This window comes from Leucopleurus acutus (genome assembly GCF_964270905.1).
Source record: "Leucopleurus acutus genome assembly, chromosome: 10".
In the NCBI taxonomy this organism is placed as follows: domain Eukaryota; kingdom Metazoa; phylum Chordata; class Mammalia; order Artiodactyla; family Delphinidae; genus Leucopleurus; species Leucopleurus acutus.
Genome location: NC_139153.1, coordinates 93832808 through 93852308, shown reverse-complemented (window position 1 = coordinate 93852308; position 19501 = coordinate 93832808). Strand labels below are relative to the sequence as shown.

At 44.5% G+C, this 19501-nt stretch overlaps 1 pseudogene across 1 annotated transcript; it reads right to left on the bottom strand.

Annotated features, from left to right (window-relative positions):
* Positions 1–904: 904 nt before the first annotated feature.
* Positions 905–2928, bottom strand: LOC309967679 (ferritin light chain-like; annotated as a pseudogene). The gene is made up of 2 exons: positions 2924–2928; positions 905–1417 (listed from the first exon to the last, which is right to left on the bottom strand). The product of its transcript is annotated as a ferritin light chain-like (transcript).
* Between the last annotated feature and the right edge of the window lie 16573 nt (positions 2929–19501).

Genomic DNA, 19501 nt, shown 5'->3' with positions numbered 1-19501 from the left:
CGTAGCACAGGATACTAACGGCGAATGGAGTCAGGGGTGGTACCACCCTGTGTTCATTCATTCTATATTCCCCAAACTTTCACTGCTCACTTATTCTGCACCTAGACCTCTACTAGGCACTGTGGCTCTAGAAAGGAGGCTCACACTCTCCCTACCCTCAAAGGACATCCATCCGCAGTGAGCACTCTAAGAGCGGAAAGAACAGCGTGGTGCGGGGGTGGGGGTGGGGATGCAGGGTGCTGTGCGACAGGGAGGGGCCCCTCACCCAGCCGAGGCGGGGAAAGGGGGCAGGAATCTTCTCCATTTCCCACCCAAGCGCCTCCTGGACAGGAGTGTCTGCTGTGTAAGTAACTAATCATAATCGGCTATCTATGGGGAAGCAGACCCTGGTTGTTCTATGGAAATAGTAAAACGTTAGGAGCGAAGATGACTTAGCTGTCATCCCCAAGAGTCAGATGAAGGCGAATCACTGTCAACCTCCCTAGGCCTTTTTTATTCATCTGTAACAAAGGGGAACTCTATTTCAAAGAAAAAAAAAATCCTATGACATGTGCTCACTGTAATTACAAAACTTGGTCAGGATTATATAAAATCTGAGCTTGGTTCTCCCAGTTGTGGAAGGCTCAGGAAGTTAGATTCACAGAGTCTACAGAAGGAGCTGAGAAGGGGGCTATTTTTGTCTGTTTTTCTCATAGCTGTAGCCCAGCTTCTACAACACTGCCCGGCACAAATGGGAAACTCAATATTCCTTTTTTTTTTTTTGGCTGCCGAAAGCTTCATTTCCATTTGGTCCAAGGCTTGGGGGAGGGCTCCAGGGTAGTAAAAGCTGCCTAGTGGCTGCAGAGAAGGCTTCAGGCCTTCTGACCACAGGGGCTCCTCAAAGGCCGCTGGGTTTCAGAGGTTCCTAGTCATGCCTGAGGGTGAGCCTTTCAAAGAGCTACTGGCCCCGCCCAGCCTGAGGACTAGCCGGCCTGCGGAGGTTGGTCAGGTGGTCACCCATCTTCTTGATGAGTTTCACCTGCTCATACAGGAAGCCGCTCTCCAGGAAGTCTCAGAGGTGAGGGTCTGTGCGGGCAGAGCCCAGGGCATGCAGATCGAAAAGGGCCTGGTTCGGGTCCTTCTCCATGAGAACGGCGGCTTCCATAGCGTCCTGGGTTTCACCCCACTCATCTTGAGATGGCTTCTGCACGTCCTGGAAGAGGGCACGGTCGCTGCACTGGTTTTGTATTTTCGAGAGACGTTCAGTGCCTTGGCGCTTCTCCTTGGCCAATTCACGGAAAAAGTGGCCCACACTCTGAAGAGCCCCATCGTCGTGGTCGAAATAGAAGCCCAGAGAGAGGTAGGTATAGAAGGCCTGCAGATGCAGGTTGACCAGGCAACCTCTACCTTGGTAGAATAATTCTGACGAATCTGGGAGCTCAGGGTTGATTGGTAATAAGGAGTTAACCTCAAAAACTGGTGTTGGTTGGTTCCAGTGGCCGAGGGTAGCTGAGTGGCTGATTCCAAAGGTTGCAACTGAAAAAAAAGCTGGAGGGCGGTCGGAGGCTGGAACAAGGGGTATCCCTTGGTACGTTCATTCTAAACACTGTTGAAGCAAGAGACAGATCCGCAGGCCTGCCGCGCGACCTGTCGGAAACTCAATATTCCTCAGGTCAGTTAGTGAGCAGCGGTATAGTCACTTCCGGCCCCCTCCGTCTCCACCACCCCCACCCCCGCCAGCCTAAGCCCTCCTTCCCCCCCCCCCCCGCCCCCTGCCTAGGACCACCTCTGAGCTAAGGCTGCGACTGGGACACCTGCAAGTGGCTTCTCCAAGTGGCCAGGGCTTCCTCACAGTGTGGTGGCTGGGTTGCCAAGGTGAGCATCCTGAGAGACAGGGAGCCACACAGAAGCCACGTGGCCTTTTGTGACCTTGCCTCAGAGGTCAAACACTGTCACTTCCACTGCATTGTATTTGTGGAGGCAGCTACAAAGATTTTCTCAAGTTCAAAGGTAGGGAACATACCTTCTCAATGGAGGAATGTCAATAGCACATTGCAAAAAACAAAAACAAAACGTGTGCGGTGAGAAAGATATGGCAGATGGCATTTTCCGAGGGATATATATACACATGCCATGACACTCAAGCCTTCCCTGGATTTTACATTATCAGACATCTGGCACTCTGCCCTGCACATTTTCGTGCAGTACTTAGGAGCTCTGCAAGGAAAATATGAACAGAACGGCTCTCCTTCCCACTCCTGCCCAAACTCAGGACTGGGGGACAGGGGTGCAAAAGTGGGACATTAGGAATGTTTATCTCAGAAGGTAGAGGACTCGGGCTCTGGGTGACTTGGGAGCAAAGCCACACACAACCGTCATCACTATCACCTGTGTCAGCATACTATTTCTGTCCCTTTCACTCCTCTCTTTCATTGTTTATTTGTCATAGGTGTTTATGTTATAGGCAATAAATCTTGGGAAAGAAGACATTATCGTACATTGTTAAGTCTCCACTTTCATGTATTTATGCCAATGCTTGTGGCCTCATTAGGAATTATAAGCTGAAGTCACTTATGCCGGGTGGCCCATTTGATAGGAAGTGAATTTCAGACTAGGTCAGTACTCAGGCAGTCATTCACCTCAAAGTCAGGGTACAATTCAATTCTTTTTGATATCAATGGATGTATTCTTTAACCAGAGTTAAAGTAATCTAAAACCATCTTCCAACAGTATGATTCGAATGAAATAACATCCAGCGTGCTTAGATTGGAAAAAATGGCATTATTCAATTTCCAAATACAGTAACTCGAATGATGAATTTGAAGAACTCGTTCTTGCTTTATTATTGGTACAGCTTCGTAACTGTCCTTTCAGTTCTCTTTTTCTTTGTGGGAAGATGGAGGAGGGGTGGCTAATGCAAAAGCAGAGGCAGCATCTTATTTACGCCATAACTGCTTTCCTGTGTCCTAAACCCTCAAGAGGGCTTTCTGAAGAAAAAGGGGTGAAAAAAATTAAACCTTATCCAGTGGAATTTACAGAGCTAGAAATAAAACAGCCTCAAAAGTTGTAACAGATACCTTTTTGGTTTATAACCACATTCTCTAACATCTGTTGAGGGACATTTTCTGACCAAAGGGTCTGTCAGTATCAATAAGGAAAGATGTGTTCCTCATTGTTCTAGAATCTACGGTGTCTAGGGTTATTGAAATGGATATCTACTGTAGTTCATACCGGAGGATGGAGAAGGAGATTACAGACGGAAGGAAAAGGGGACGTGGATTACAGTGTGGACTTGCCCCTGGCCTTGCTTTGAACTCTCCCTGGCTTTTTGGAACTTAACCAAGATCAAACAGGCAGTTGCAGCCAGCCCAAGGCCTCTGGTTCTCTGTATAAATTTAGGAGTTGATTTTGAGGTTAAGATTATGAAGTTTTGTGGTAACTTTAAACTGGAAAGTATTGCATTCACCTTTTATATTCCCCAAAGAAAAAAGAAATGCCCAGCCGTGTAATGAAACTCCTTTCAATCTGACCATTGTGTTAGGAACAGATTTCACACTGAGCGAATCTTTGCAACCAGACTCAAATGTTTCCCATTAAGGCCCTGCACGAGTATAAATGTGCAAGGGCCCGCCGCAGAGTGTGCCATTCTCCAAGCAAATGCACACACTTGGTGACTTGGAGAGGGTATCAAAAACAGATCCACTGCTGAATACTTGTTTGCACTTCTTATTGCCATTGCTTAGAGCCTAGACAATGAGAAAGAAAACTCCCTCCACCTCTTGGTGGTGGCGGTGGGACCTACCTGATTAGGCAGAACACGTGTGGGTCAAACTGTTGCAGCCTGAATGTCTGAATCAGAATTGCTTGCTTACGATGGCTACGCCGTATCTTACCAGAATCCTTCACAGTTTAGCAACTTTTGCTTCAAGCTAAAATAAGTGCTAGGAAGTAGAGTTTAAAATGATGCGCAGAGTTTTAGACTATCAAAACAGGAGATTCTATTCAGAAAATGACTTTGACTAAAGCTGAAGAAAACTACATTAACAGAAAGTTTCAATCTGTTATAAGATGGTTCTTAGTTTGACTTTTTTATTTTTTTTTTTTGCGGTACGCGGGCCTCTCACTGTTGTGGCCTCTCCCCTTGCAGAGCACAGGCTCCGGACGCGCAGGCTCAGCGGCGTGGCTCACGGGCCCAGCCGCTCCGCGGCATGTGGGATCTTCCTGGACCGGGGCACGAACCCGTGTCCCCTGCATCGGCAGGCGGACTCTCAACCATTGCACCACCAGGGAAGCCCCTAGTTTGATTATTTTTGAGGGGTGGGGGGACTTTCCTTCCCCTTGTCTTAGAGCAAATGACAAAAACAAGCACTTCTTATAAAATAGCTCCATACAAGAGGGTGTTAAGGCAAGTTAAAGTCCCCAGGTATAACTACAATCATACTAATGAGAACAGAAACAAGGGCACATATAATATGCTCTTATCCCAGACGTCAGGAAAGTTCACAGATGGTATCTTATGAATCCTTTTTGAACAATAGGCATGGTTATCTCCACTTTATCGTGGGGCAATCAAGGCATCCAAAGATAACTTGCCAGGGTCATAAGATTCCTCAGAGCCACCACCAGAAAGGAGAATCCTTAAAAGTGCAAACGCTGCTCAGAAATCAACTTTGCATGCGTATTGCTAGGAGTAACTTTTGTAGACAGTGTACTGACTGAAGGAAGTGGTGAAGCAAGAGGGAAAAGGAATAAAGGGGAAAATGAAGGCTGATCTGCGACTCCTCAAAAGTTACTTCTACAATTATTCAAAAGGAGACAAATCAATTATACTTCAATTTAAAGAAAGAGAGAGACCATGTTTCAGTCTTATAAAGTTTGACATAATTTAAGACATAATTTAATACAACTTGCATTACTCAAATACATACTTCTAAAAGTTTCCCCTTTCTTTTGTTTTTAATTGAAGTATAGTTGATTTATAATATTGTGTTAGTTTCAGGTATACAGCAAAGTGATTCAGTTATACATATTTTCTCAGATTATTTTTCTTTATAGGTTATTACAAGATATTGAATATAGTTCCCTGCTCTATACAGTAAATCCTCGTTGCTTATCTATTTTATGTATAGATAAATTTTATGTATATGTATGTATATGTCTGTTAATCCTATACTCCTAATTTATCTCTGACCCCAGTTTCCCCTCTCTAATTGCAGAATTTAAAATTATATTGAATACCTTCACCTAATGTTTCAAACTTACAACAGTCGCCTTCAGCATTTTTAAAAATTAATTAATTTATTTTTAGCTGCGTTGGGTCTCTGTTACTGCACACAGGCTTTCTAGTTGCGGCGAGCAGGGGCAACTCTTCGTTGCGGTGCACGGGCTTCTCATTGCGGTGGCTTCTCTTTGTGTGGAGCACGGGCTCTAAGCACGCGGGCTCAATAGTTGTGGCACGTGGGCTCAGTAGTTGTGGCTCACGGGCTCTAGAGCTCAGGCTCAGTAGTTGTGGCTCACTGGCTTAGTTGCTCCGCGACATGTGGGATCTTCCCAGACCAGGGCTCCGATCCGTGTCCCCTGCATCAGCAGGCGGATTCTTAACCACTACTCCACGAGGGAAGCCCTCGCCTTCAGCATTTTAAAGTAACATTTTTAAATGATTTCAATGTGTATTATGTCATACAGACATAAGTATACTGTTACCTTCTTAAATATTGCTATCAAAAATCATATACAGGGGGCTTCCCTGGTGGCGCAGTGGTTGAGAGTCTGCCTGCCGATGCAGGGGACACGGGTTCAAGCCCTGGTCTGGGAAGATCCCACATGCCGCAGAGCGGCTGGGCCTGTGAGCCATGGCTGCTGAGCCTGTGTGTCTGGAGCCTGTGTTCTGCAGCAAGAGAGGCCGTGACAGTGAGAGGCCCGCGCACCGCGATGAAGAGTGGCCCCTGCTTGCCACAACTGGAGAAAGCCCTCGCACAGAAACGAAGACCGAACACAGCCAAAAATAAATAAATAAATTAAAAAAAAATCATATACAGTAAAAAGACATTTCCATTACTCAGTGTACTCAGAGTTTGGAGAATTGATTTGCAGTGTTGTAGGAATTATTTCCGTTGTCTGGAATTCATCCAAAGAGCCACTCCTACTTGGTTCGTTTGGTTTTTTTGTTTTGTTTTGCAGGGGCGTTGGGTCTTTTTTTTTCCTGCAACTTAAATTTTCTTATTTGCTAACAGTATGAGTGATTAGAGTAAAAGGAAGGGGAAGAGCTGACATTTTTCTCACCTGAAAGCAAAACCAGCATCCAGCAAAACTCTTTCTTCTATACTCTCCGCATTCTTTTTGGTCCCAATTCCAATCATCTTAGACCATCACCAAAATGCTCACTGACTCCAGTTTAAGGTAATATTGACCCAGAAGTGTGTGCATTGTAATAGCGAGACTTTTGAGGTCTAACAATTTTCCAGGGTCCAAAGGCCATCATTTGTAATGCTTAGGCTTTCAGGTGCATTGACAGATAGTGGGGGACCATCTTTGAAACCAGAGTCCATTCCCCTCCATTCATGTTACAGAAGTAACTTCTTATGTGTAAGGCAAGTTCTGAGTACAGGTTTTGATTATTTTTTAGCTTGTCTTAAAATTTTAAAACCTATCAAAGCTAGAAAGTGGTCTACCAAAGAATAAGGGTCATGGAGTCTCCAAGTCCTTGAATTTCAAACCAGAGACAGATGATTCCCTTTGACCTCTGGGGGCCCTCCTCACCCCCACTGCTACAGGGGAAAGGGGGAACAGCAAGAAAAGCAAGTAAACTACAGGCCTGACAACAGGATTTGCCAGGAAGCTGTGTTCCACCTAGAACCTCTCTAGACACACAGATTGCTGATGCCTTTACATCCACAATTAAAGATCCCTTCCTCCCTCAATATAATGAAAATACCCTGGTAAAAGGTCACGTCTTATCCAATAACATGACAGCATATCTCAACACCTACAGCATAAATACTTAAGGTGTTTGGTGAAACTCCAGATTCCTGGACTTCAACACGGAATCACTAAATGAGAATCCTGGGCACCAAGGCCCAGGAATCTGAATTTTTAACCCAAATTCTCATTTGATCCTTACGCACAGTAACATGTAAGAACCTCAGGCTTCGGGACTTCCCTGGTGGTCCAGTGGGTAAGACTCCTCACTCCCAATGCCAGGGACCCAGGTTCGATCCCTGGTCCAGGAACTAGATCCCACATGCCACAACTAAGAGTTCGCGTGACAAAACTAAGAGTGTGCATTCTGCAACTAAGAGTCCAGATGCTACAACTGAGAAGCCTACATGCCACAATTAAGAAGTCTGCATGCCACAACTAAAAGATTCAGCATGCCACAACTAAGACCCGGTGCAGCCTAGATAAATAAATAAATAATAAAATAAATAAATAGTTAAAAAAAGAACCTCAGACTTAGAGCTGGAGAGAAATAAGGAGGAAGCAAGAACAGAAGATGTGGGACCAGGGTTGTATGTGGAATCAAAGGTAAACATCATCAAGTATGGCCTATTTGACAATTGAAGCCAATCTTGGAAGACACAGAGAAGGCCAAAAAGTAAAATCACTGAGAAAAAAGGAAGGAAAGAGGGCACGAGTTTTATGGACCTGCCATGGCCTCTGAGATGTTGTCCTGCATTAAATAGGTCTTGGCCACCTCATCAAGGAAGGAGTTTTGTTGTGGCTCTTCCTTTTTTATTTCCTTTTTTTTTTTGTGTGGTACACGGGCCTCTCACTGCCGTGGCCTCTCCCGTTGCGGAGCACAGGCTCCGGACGCGCAGGCTCAGCGGGCATGGCTCACGGGCCCAGCCTCTCCGCAGCATGTGGGATCTTCCCGGACCGGGGCACAAACCCGTGTCCCCTGCATCGGCAGACGGACTCTCAACCACTGCGCCACCAGGGAAGCCCCTTTATTTCCTTTTTATATAAAATGATTCCTTTCCTTACTCACACGGAATTTTCCTATGGAAACATGGGTTTTGTGGAGAGTAAGAAAGGTATTTTTTATAAATGAATGCTTTGTATTCACTAATCCCATATTTTTTCCCATATTAGTTTCTTCAGGGATTTCTACAAAGATGGAATCAGGTTCTTCTTCTTTTTTTTTTTTTTTTTTTTTAAGAAACACCTCAGGCTTCCCTGGTGGCACAGTGGTTAAGAATCCGCCTGCCAATGCAGGGGACACAGGTTCCAGCCCTGGTCCGGGAAGATCCCACATGCTGCGGAGCAACTAAGCCCGTGTGCCCCAACTACTGAGCCTGCGCTCTAGAGTCCGCGAGCCACAACTACTGAGCACGTGCGCCACAACTACTGAAGCCTGCACGCCTAGAGCCCATGCTCCGCAACAAGAGCAGCCACCGCAATGAGAAGCCTGCGCACTGCAACAAAGAGTAGCCCCTGCTCGCCGCAACTAGAGAAAGCCCATGTGCAGCAACGAAGACCCAGCGCAGCCAACAATTAATTAATTAATTTTAAAAAATTTTTAAAAAAGAAACACCTCACTTAAAATAAGCATAACGTTTTTATTCACACAAGTATCTTTTACTAACTCTACCCAATTTTAGAAGCTTTGTAGGCTCCAAAGACTATCATGATTAACCTTCTTCGGATGAAACTTTAAGGATGTGCTTTGAACCCACAGAAGAAATTAAACGCACAGTTAAGACTGATTTTCATCATCAAGTTGCAACAGGGAATTGTCTTTAAAGCCATCTTCTGCTGCCTTCATTAGAGTTTTGATCTCTTGCTGCAAATTTATATTCCTTTGTGGGTTTAAGGCAGATACTGGATATCCTTTTAACCTATATTTACTAAGCAACCTATTGATGAGTCTCATTCTGCCACAAATTCATGAACGATGTTCCCATGACCACCCTAGCGGGAGTCTTAACTGAATACAGCATCTTCAGGATAAGTGGCCATTTGTCACAAGGTAAAGGCATTTTTTTTTTAATCGTGAAAGTTAAAAACACATACCACTTTGACTTTTTTACATTTTGAATTGTTCCACAAGCCCCTATCAGCCAGCAAATAAAAAATGTATGCCAATAATAGAACACCCAAAGAAACGTCGGTGCTCCCCACCCCACCCCCTTTTCCCTTTCCAAAAAACCTCTCCCGATTTAGGACCTTCTATATGTGTCTGAGCCAAGTTCCTGATTGGAAGAAATTCTCACCTAGAAAGAAGGAGGGACAGTTTCCCTGGTGGTTGTCAGCTTTATTCACTACCTCTCTGTTCTGCCTCACAGGGAAATTGACCCGCCCAAACTCCACCTCTCAGGCCCCCTTGCCCCTGGCATCCGGTCCCTTTCAGTCAGTGGGGGCACTGGATGGAGACTGGGGAGCAGGAGGAAAGGAGAAGTCGGAGAACTTTCCCCCTTCATTTCTGTTTTAGGCAGCATCTTTGGCCGAAGCCACACCCCCTGCGGCTCCCCGCAGGGCAGCCTCGCATTGGCTGAACTGAGTTGGAAGCCAGTTGGCAAGGGAGTCTGGGAAATGCCTCTGCAGATCAGCCCTTTGTGCAAGGTCCAGAGCAGAGCAGGGGAATTATGAGGCCTGGATCTGAGAACAAACAGCCAAATGACCAGCCCAGAGAGCTGGGCTAAGTAAGACTCACTGGCATCCTCTAGCTCGGTAGGCCAAAGGGCGACAGTTGACTCCAATTCATCCACTCAATATTACAGTGCATTGACCAGGTGTTAGGAGTTGTGCTAGCTTCTTTTTTTATATGTTTGTTTGTTTGTTTATTTATTTATTTTTGGCCGTGTTGGGTTTTCATTGCTGCGGGCGGGCTTTCTCTAGTTGCGGGGCATCTTCCTTGCGGCGCGCAGGTTTCTCATTGCGGTGGCTTCTCTTTGTTGCAGAGCATGGGCTCTAGGCGCACGGGCTCAGTACTTGTGGCACACGGGCTTAGTTGCTCCACGGCATGTGGGATCTTCCCCGACCAGGGCTCAAACCCCTGTCCCCTGCACTGGCAGGCAGATTCTTAATCACTGCACCACCAGGGAAGTCCTGTGCTAGCTTCTAAGAATGCAAAGATAGAGAACATATGGTCCCAGCTCTCACCATCTTCTGTTCGAATCCCAGCCCTTTTCCCTTCTAGTTGGCTTTGGGCAACTGACTTGACCACTCCAAGCCACCACCTCCTCTGCTGTGAAACAGGGAAGATAATAGTATCAACTTCCTAGGCTTTTTTTTTTTTTGGCTGCATTGGATCTTAGTTGTGGTACGTGGGCCTCTCTCTAGTTGTGGCATGCAGGTTTTCTCTCTGTAGTTGTGGCGCATGGGCTCCAGGGCACATGGGCTCTGTAGTTTGCAGCTCGAAGTCTCTCTAGTTGAAGCGCTCGAGCTCAGTAGTTGTGGTGCATGGACATGTGGGATCTTAGTTCCCTGCCCAGGATTGAACCAGCGTCCCCTTCATTGTAAGGCAGATTCTTTACCACTGGACCACCAGAGAAGTTCCTCAACTTCCTAGGATTGTTGTAAGGGTTCCATGAGATCGCTGCTTACAGTAGACATTCAGTGAGCATTTGTTGAATAAAACTGTGCCTAGTGAGCCAGACACTTAATAAGTAAAACGAAGTTACACTTCACTGATTGCCTACCCTGTGCCAGACACATACGTACATTACGGTAATGCCTACAACCACTAGCAAGGTGGGGTAAACAAGCAGTTTCAATACAATATGGTAAAGGGCTATAACAAACGCACCCACAAGCTGTGCTGGAAACACCATAGGCGGAGAACCTGTAGAGACCTCACAGAGAAGTTACGGAGAATTGCATCAGAGGGAGAAGGAGGCAGGGCCCAGCGGGTAAGGACTTCGTAATAATAACAATAGTAACAAAAGCTAACAAGGATTGAGAACTCACCCTGAACCGGGCCCTGGGTGACAGTACTCACTGAGTCTTCCTCCATAGATGCTCCCTATCAAACCCATTTTATAGAGAGAGAACTCAAGTTTAGAGTTCTAAATTATGTCACCCAGCTAGTAAAGGTTAGGGTCAGGATCCAAACCCAAGAGTGCCTAACTCCAAAGTTGATGCCCTGAGGAACAGCAGATGCACTCCCGGCCGTAAGGATGGATTGTTTTATTGAGTTAACTAACACAGCAGCCACAAAGGACAAATCTGTGTGCTAACATCCAACAGACTGTAGACTCCTTGGGGTAACTGCGCAAGGAGAGCTTGACACTGAAGGTGCTTAATTCTTTGGGGAGTCCAGCTGCACAGCCCCAGCTCAGCGGAGGACCAGGGAACAAAGGGCTCCATCCTGGGGTGGGGGAGAAGTGGCTGAGGGGAACATGTGTTCTCTAGAAGTAAACTGAGTGGCCTTGAGAGATGAGTTAACCCTTTCAAGACTCCAGGCTAATATTCGGTTTAATTATCTCTTCCAAGGTACTGAAGACACTCTGTCTCACAGAGCAAATTTATCTTTCAAATGGAGCCACTGTCCAACCTACTTAGGTATCAATTCTCTTGTCTTTTCTTTAAAAGGCCAGTTGCAGGCAACATCACTACTTTTCTGCTTAAAAGAAAGTGGGGAGAAGTCCTTAAAACCTCCCAAGATGGCTTTTAATTAAAAAATACTAATCCTTATTTTTCCTATTTCTCCAACCTTCTGTGCTGCTGGGGGTTGCGGATGCAGAGATGAGATATTTTGCAAATAATAGTAGACCTTTCCTTCGCATTTCAGAGCCGTTCAATTATAAACACCGCCACCTGCAAAGCTGGAAATCAATTCAACTGCAATCTTCTTTAAAGCGTTTTCAATGCAGCTGCTAACCTGTCTAGATGTTTAACTTTCAGGTTTCAAAACCTGTCAGTTAAAACTTGCTTACTGTTACTCCTTTTCTCTGAAGCTACAAGCCTGAAGAGAAATTATATAGCAAATTGGAAACAAGGAACTAAGACTTGATAGGAACACAAAAGGCCCGTGAATGGGCTGTGGTACAAGAAACTACAATCCCTGCTCTGGAAATGAATGAAGATTAGAGGGCTCGTCTACCCGCAGCCTCTAATGAGGTTGCGCCTTCTCGGTTCTGAAGGCAGCAACTGATCCCTTCACAAGAACACTTGGGCTATTCCGAGAAAAAGACATTAGTCAAACCTGTTGTTGGCTGAGTTTACCAGTCAATTCTGTTGAATTGTGGCATGGGTAGCATGGGGTGGACGCAGCTCATTAAAAACTCCATTCGGGGAAACCCGAAGGCAACAGGATAGTCATTACTGAGCTAATTCTATTGGCCTGAAAGAGTTAATTCAACTCCTAGAGGGAAGCAATGTACTTTCTATTCCCCAGGATGAGCCAGCCTCTCACCCAGCTTAGCACAATGAGACTGTTTTTCCTCAGCCCTCCCCTCTACTCCGGGCTGAAGGCCCTCTGACAGTTGACAAGCCCAAGATGGGGCTCACCAGGAGGGTCTCCTCTCATTCCCCAGTACAGGCCCCTCTAGGCCTAAGGGCCGGCCGGGTAATGCTGAATAAATCCGTGCACGCAAGGAACAAGCACGAGGACAAATCCCTTGACTCTGTGTCTGGATTCTAAACACCTACCCAGATTCTAACAGTGTAGCCAGATCAATCTATCAGCAGGAGTCGCTAAGAGATGCCTGATTTACATGCACCCTCTGCAGTGTGTCACTGGGCACAGAGTGCCCTGTAAGCGGTTGTGCACAGGCTCCAGTCCTGGCCCGACGGAGAACAGAGGCCATCACCTGCCTGGACCACAAATGTCCTCACTGAGAAAGAGGCACAGAGGGCCGGAAGTGTTAAATGATCCACACGTTCCCTTCTAGATACTACTTTTTAAAAACGAATTTATTATAAAAAATGTCAAACATAGATCAAAAGAGACATAATGGTCCCCATGTACCTTTCACCCAGCTGCAACAATTAATAACTTACAGCTAATTTTATTTCCACTGTACCCCCAGCAAGTCCCCCACCAGGTTATGTTGGAACAAATCCCAGACTTCCTATCACTTCATCCATAAATATTTCAGTGTGTATCTCTAAAAGATAAGGACTCTTTTTTTTTTTAACAAAACACAAAACGAAAAAAAAAAAAAAAAACACAAAACGATTACTGCCTCTAAAAAAAAGAAAACCCCTTTTGACACCTGCTACAACATAGATGAACCTTGAGGACACTGTGCCGAGCGAAACAAGCCAGTCATAAAGGGACAGATTCTGTGTAATTCCACTTACATGAGGTTCTTAGAGTAGTAAATTCATAGACAAAAGTGAAATGGTGGTGGCCAGGGGTTGAGGGGAGGTGGGAATGGGGTGCAGTTGCAATTCTGCAAGAGGAAAAGAGCTCTGTGGATGGATGGAGGCGAAGATAGCACAACAATGTGAATGTACTCAACACCACTGAACTGGATAATGAACTGAAAAATGATTCAAATAGTAAATTTTATATTGTTTATGTATTTTACCACAAGTTTTTTCAAAGAGTAAATTAAAAATAAAGCCCTTCACATCATAAACTATCCATTAAGCGTTTAATTATCTCATAAATGTCATATGTTTGTTCAGTTTGTTTGCTTGGATCAGAATCCACACAAGGTTCACAGACTGTGCTTGCTTGTCAGTTCTTATCCGTTGTCCCTCCAACTGTTTTTATTTCTTTTTTTCCCACTGCAATTTATGTATTGAAGAAACTTTTCCTAGAAAGTTTCCCACAATGCAGAATTTTCCGTTTGCATCCCTGTGATGTCCTCTGTTCTGTTTTCTTGAAAACTGGAAGTTGGATCAAGAGAGCAGATCAGAGAGTGGCATGGACATATATACACTACCAAATGTAAAATAGATAGCTAGTGGGAAGCAGCCGCATAGCACAGAGAGATCAGCTCGGTGCTTTGTGACCACCTAGAGGGGTGGGATAGGGAGAGTGGGAGGGAGGGAGATGCAAGAGGGAAGAGATACGGGGATATATGTATATGTATAACTGATTCACTTTGTTATATAGCAGAAACTAACACACCATTGTAAAGCAATTATACTCCAATAAAGATGTTAAAAAAAAAGAGCAGATCAGATTCAAATTTGATGTTTCGGGCAAGATCACTGCATAGATTCGACTATATTATCAAAATATGAGTGTGCAAAGATTAATCAACACACTGTCATAACCAATTTAGTATGAGCTCTCCACTGCCGATGGCCTTGGGATGGGGACAGAAGGAATGAGAGGAAATACCAAAAAGATGTTTTAACAGAATCCTTGCCATCAAGGAACCTGCAATCTTGTTAAGGAGGCAAAACTGATAGAAGTGAAACAATTAAATAATAGTTAAGACGGTGCTGTGACTGTAAAAGCCATCTCATTCCAAGAGTGAGACCATCTAAAAAAGGTTTTAGGTCAAAGTTCCTGAAATGAGTCTTGAAGGACTGATAGATTTTGGAAAAAAGAAGGCATTTGGGGAAGTAAAACTATACAAAGAAAAGCACAGGGACTTCCCTAGTGGCGCAGTGGTTAAGAATCCGCCTGCCAATGCAGGCGACATGGGTTTGAGCCTTGGTCCAGGAAGACCCCACATGCCACAGAGCAACTAAGCCCATGCGCCACAACTACTGAGCCTGCGCTCTAGAGTCCGCGAGCCACAACTACTGAATCCCGCATACCTAGAGCCCGTGCTCCGCCACAAGAGAAGCTGCTGCAACGAGAAGCCTGCGCACCGCGATGAAGAGTAGGCCCACTCGCCGCAGCTAGAGAAAGCCCGTGCGCAGCAATGGAGACCCAATGCAGCCAAAAATAAATAAATAAAATTTTAAAATAATAATACAAACTATTAAAAAAAAACAGGAAAGCACAGAGGTTGCTACTGGGGCTGGGTACAGAGGATGATTCATACAGGTTGGGAATGATAGCACAAAGACAGGAACACTCAGCAGATTATATGAATTGGAAGATCTCTAGAGACTAAGGCAAATCGGAGGTTACTTCTGTTTTGGGGTGCATACTTTGTCAAGATTCTAATGGTCTGCAAGTGTCATGGGTGTTCTGAGAAGCTGATTTCCAGTATCTTTTAGTAGAAGAATTGAGGGTTTTTTCCCTCATGGAAATCTTTTCCAACTGAGTTGACCCTTTCTAGAGATGAAACACATGAAAAAGAGTTCCATGAAAAATACAGTTAGAATTAGATAAGATGTTTAGGATTAGCCTTAAATACTCTGGAGGGGAGGGGAGAGGTGAGACGTAGAGGGCTATATATGCAAAAAGAGTGACAAAGCGTTGACAGTTGTTGGAGCTGAGTCATGGGTACATAGGGCTCATAATGCTATCCTCCCTACTTTTCTGTACGTTTGAATCTTCCCATAATAAAAAGTTATTTGTGAACCTATTACTGTTGAGGTCAAGGGTCATTCCCACATCCCACGTTTCCCATGTTATAGAAAAAGATTTGGTGGACCAGAAGATGTGGCGCTTGTCTCTTCCGTGACTAAGCTGTTTAACTGAGCCAATTACCTCACCTCTGTGGACCTCAATCCCTTTCTCTGTAAAATGAGAGGAAAGGGAACAAGAACTAACATTTATTAAATGCTTACTATGTGCAGGAATTGGGCAGTGCACTTGATGTAGATGATCTCAGTTTTGGGGAGGGTGGGTGCAATGTTGTCCTTAGTCTCCAAAGTTTCTTTCTGGTTCTAGGGTTCCACGAATTATCCGTTTCACCTTCATTTAGTTTTTTGATGAACCGATATGCCAGATATCTTGCTATAGTCTTCGGAGACACAGATTAAAGAGACAGCTCCTGTCTTCAAGGGTTTTATGATCTAAAAAGACAGACTAGTAAGAAAGGTTATAATCCAACTGGTAAATGTTATAATAACTGCTGTTTACTGAACAATAACTACATGGGTAAGATGGTAAAGGTTTTACATTATTGATATCTTACATCCCTACAATATAGAAAAAGCATGACATGGTTTAATAATAAAAATAGTACCATGAGGGACTTCCCTGGTGGTCCAGTGGTTAAGAATCCACCTTCCAGTGCAGGGAACTCAGGTTCGATCCCTGGGAACTAAGATCCCACATGCCACGGGGTAACTAAGCCCACACGTCACAACTAAGAGTCCACACACTGCAAATAAAGATCCTGCGTGCTGCAGCTAAGACCCGATGCAGCCAAAAATAAATAAATAAATAGTATCATGTGCTCTGGGGTCGAGTAGGAGGAACACCCATCCCAGACTGAGGAGGTCAGATATGTCTGTATTAAGTCTTTTTGAATTAATTTATTTTACTTGTGGTAGAACAAACACAACGTAAAATTTACCATTTTCAGTGTTTAGTTCAGCGGCATGACATACACTCACATCGTTGTGCCACCGTCACCACCATCCATCTCCAGAACTTTTTCCATCTTCCCAAACTGAAACTCAGTACCCATTAAACACTAACAGCCTGTCCGCCCTCTCCCTAGCCTGAGACAACCTCCATTCTCCTTTCTGTCAGTATAATGTGACTACTCTAACCTCTTCAGGTGAATGGCATCATATAGTATTAATATTTGCCCTTTTGTGATTGGCTAATTTCACTTAGCATAATGTCCTCAAGATTCATCTGTGTTGTAGTATATGTCAAAATTTCCTTCTTTTTTAAGGCTGAATAACATTTCATTATACGTACAGTTGGCCCTCTGTATCCATGAATTCTGCATCTGAGGGTCCAACCAACTGTGGAGTGAAAGAAAATTCTTTTAATTTCCAGAAAGTTCCAAAAAGCAGAACTTGAATTTGCTGTGCAACAGCAACTATTTATATAGCATGTACATTGTATTAGGTATTACAAGTAATCCAGAGATGATTTAAAGTATACGGGAGGCTGTACATAGGTCATATGCAAATACTATGCCACTTTATTTAAGAAACTAGAGCGTCAGAGGATTTTGGTATTGTGTTGGTGGGGGTCAGGGGTGCTCCTGGAACCACTCCCCAGTGGACGCTGAGGGACAATTGTATAGACCATATTTTGTTTTATCCATTCATCCGTCAATGGGCACTTGGGTTGCTTCCACCTTTGGCTATTGTGCATAATGCTACCATGAACATGGGTGGATAAATACTTCTTCAAGACCCTGCTTTCAATTCTTTGGGGTATATACTATGTTCAGTTTTGAAGAATGAGAAGGTATTAAGGCAAAAAAAACCCAAACAAACAGAAGCATTCCAAGAAGAGCCAGTGACTGGTGGAAAGGCACAGAGAGCTGTTGTTAAGTTCAGCTGAAGAGTAGAGAGAGGAGGAGGGTGGTGAGATACAGGGCCACAGCGAGAGGCAGGCACTAGACTGTAAGGGCCTTGCATACCGTGGGGAACAGGCAATGGGGATTACAAGCAGAACTAAGATCAAATCCCTCTTTTTGCTGCTATTCTTAAAGTGTCTACTTTAACGTAATTTTAAGCAAATATTCAAAAACAATATTTTTACAGGAAAGACTTTGGGCCCTACTGGAAATGACCACTAGAAGATGTTTAGGCATTGTGGTGACCCCACTCTTCTGTTTCCCTGACAACAGGCCCCCTCACTCTACCAGTGTTCAATAAATAGTAATGGAGCGCTCAACAGACCAACTATTTATGGTCAATGGATTGATGTTATTTCATAAAATCTTTTGCTTAAAATAATATTATCTAATGCACTGCTTTCATTTGACTGATTCTTTTCAGAATTAACTAAGCCAGAGCACAGATCCATTAATGAGATTCTGCATTCAACTCTCCATCTTGCTTTTCCCTAACACAGGATGAATCCCTTGAGCTGTAAAGAAAATGGTGCCAGGTAAGCTTGGGGCCCCACCCAGCTCTAAATGATTTTATGACAATGCAACACACAATCTATTCATTTCTATGAAAAGCCTTAATCCCCTGTGACCCCAGTTACACTCCAGAGAAATAGATGGCATGCTGTGTGTGTGTGTGTGTGTGTGTGTGTGTGTGCGTGTGTGTGTGGATCAGTTTAACACTCGGGTGACATGTGGGTATTTCTCACAATGCTGATAAACACTGACACCATGAATGGACAGGCTGCTCACAAGAGAATCCGTGAGTCATGCCTGTGTGTTCTTCAGGGTGTTTAACTTTCCTGGTGTGCATGTTGATGCTTTGCTATATAGTGTGAAATAATAGTAAAAATGAAGAATCACCAGAATGATTTCTCAACAAAAGTCATTCATCTAATGAAGATTTGGTCGGTGGGGGTGGGGGGGGTGGTAGGGTCCTGTAAGGGGCGGGGCAGGATGTGCAGCCGAGGTCACTTCAGTTGTTGCCTTGTAACATGGTTCACAGACCCCACGGTGTTGTCAAACGAGAGCTCTGGGCCAGAAATCCTGCAACATGGCTCAGTCAATGGAGGTGGGTTTTGAAGTGACCTTAGATGTCATAGAGCAATACAAAAAGTCAGCAATATGAACTGGCCTTTCACCAGGTGAGGGATGGATGCCCCCAAATACATTGATGAAGGTGCAATCATAGCAAAGGAGAGTCTGGTCCTAATCCTTTTCTCTTTTTTCTTCTTTCGGCCGCACCACACAGCATATGGGATCTTAGTTCACCAACCAGGGATCGAACCCTTGTCCCCTGCAGTAGAAGTGCGGAGCCTTCCACTGGACCCCCAGGGAAGTCCCAGGTCCTAATCTTTTAGAGACTAGTCACTTCACCCTTGAAGTCTGATGTTCAACTCTGATTATTGTGATGCTTAAAATCAACTCTGAGGCATGTAGGCAATAAGGATTACTTTACATTATATTCTTTTATTTAATGTGAATGTTCTGATAGGCACACTGTATTGCTTACAGTTTAAGTTCAACTTCATATAATAGAGCTCCATTTCAGCTAGTCCAAAATGGCTTAAACAAGATGGTAGTTTATTTCTCCCTTTGGGAATTCCCTGGTGGTCCAGTGGTGAGGACTCCATGCTTTCACTGCCGAGGGCCAAGGTTCCATCCCTGGTTGGAGAACTAAGGTCCCGCAAGCTGCACGATGTGGCCAAAAATAAAAGATGAATATTTCTCCCTTAGATATAAGCACAAGTATAGACAGTTAGGAATGGTGGGGTGGCCCGAGTCACCACTACGCTACCCCTAGATGTTGCCCTGCCCACATAGCCAAGGAACGCTCACTATCAAGTCCTTGTTACAAGCCACAGGGCAGAGGAAGGTGAGATGAAGGGGTATATCACCTCCCTTTAAGAATGCATCCCAGAAATGGCCAGAATTCCAACTGCCAGGATTCATCACAGGCCACGAGAAGGTGCAAAGGTTGCTGGCAATGTCATTACCATGAGTAACACTGGGGTTCTATGATAAGGAAGAAGGACAGAGCATCTGCTGGGGGACCCCCAGCAATCTCTGCCACACCTGTTTTCTTTTTTCTAAACTGAAAAAGAAAAACTGATTCACAAAGAGGGAAAACTCCCCCAAACTTACCTGGTCAACACCCACTCATCCGTCTTGTGTCAACTTAAAAGTCACTTCCTGTG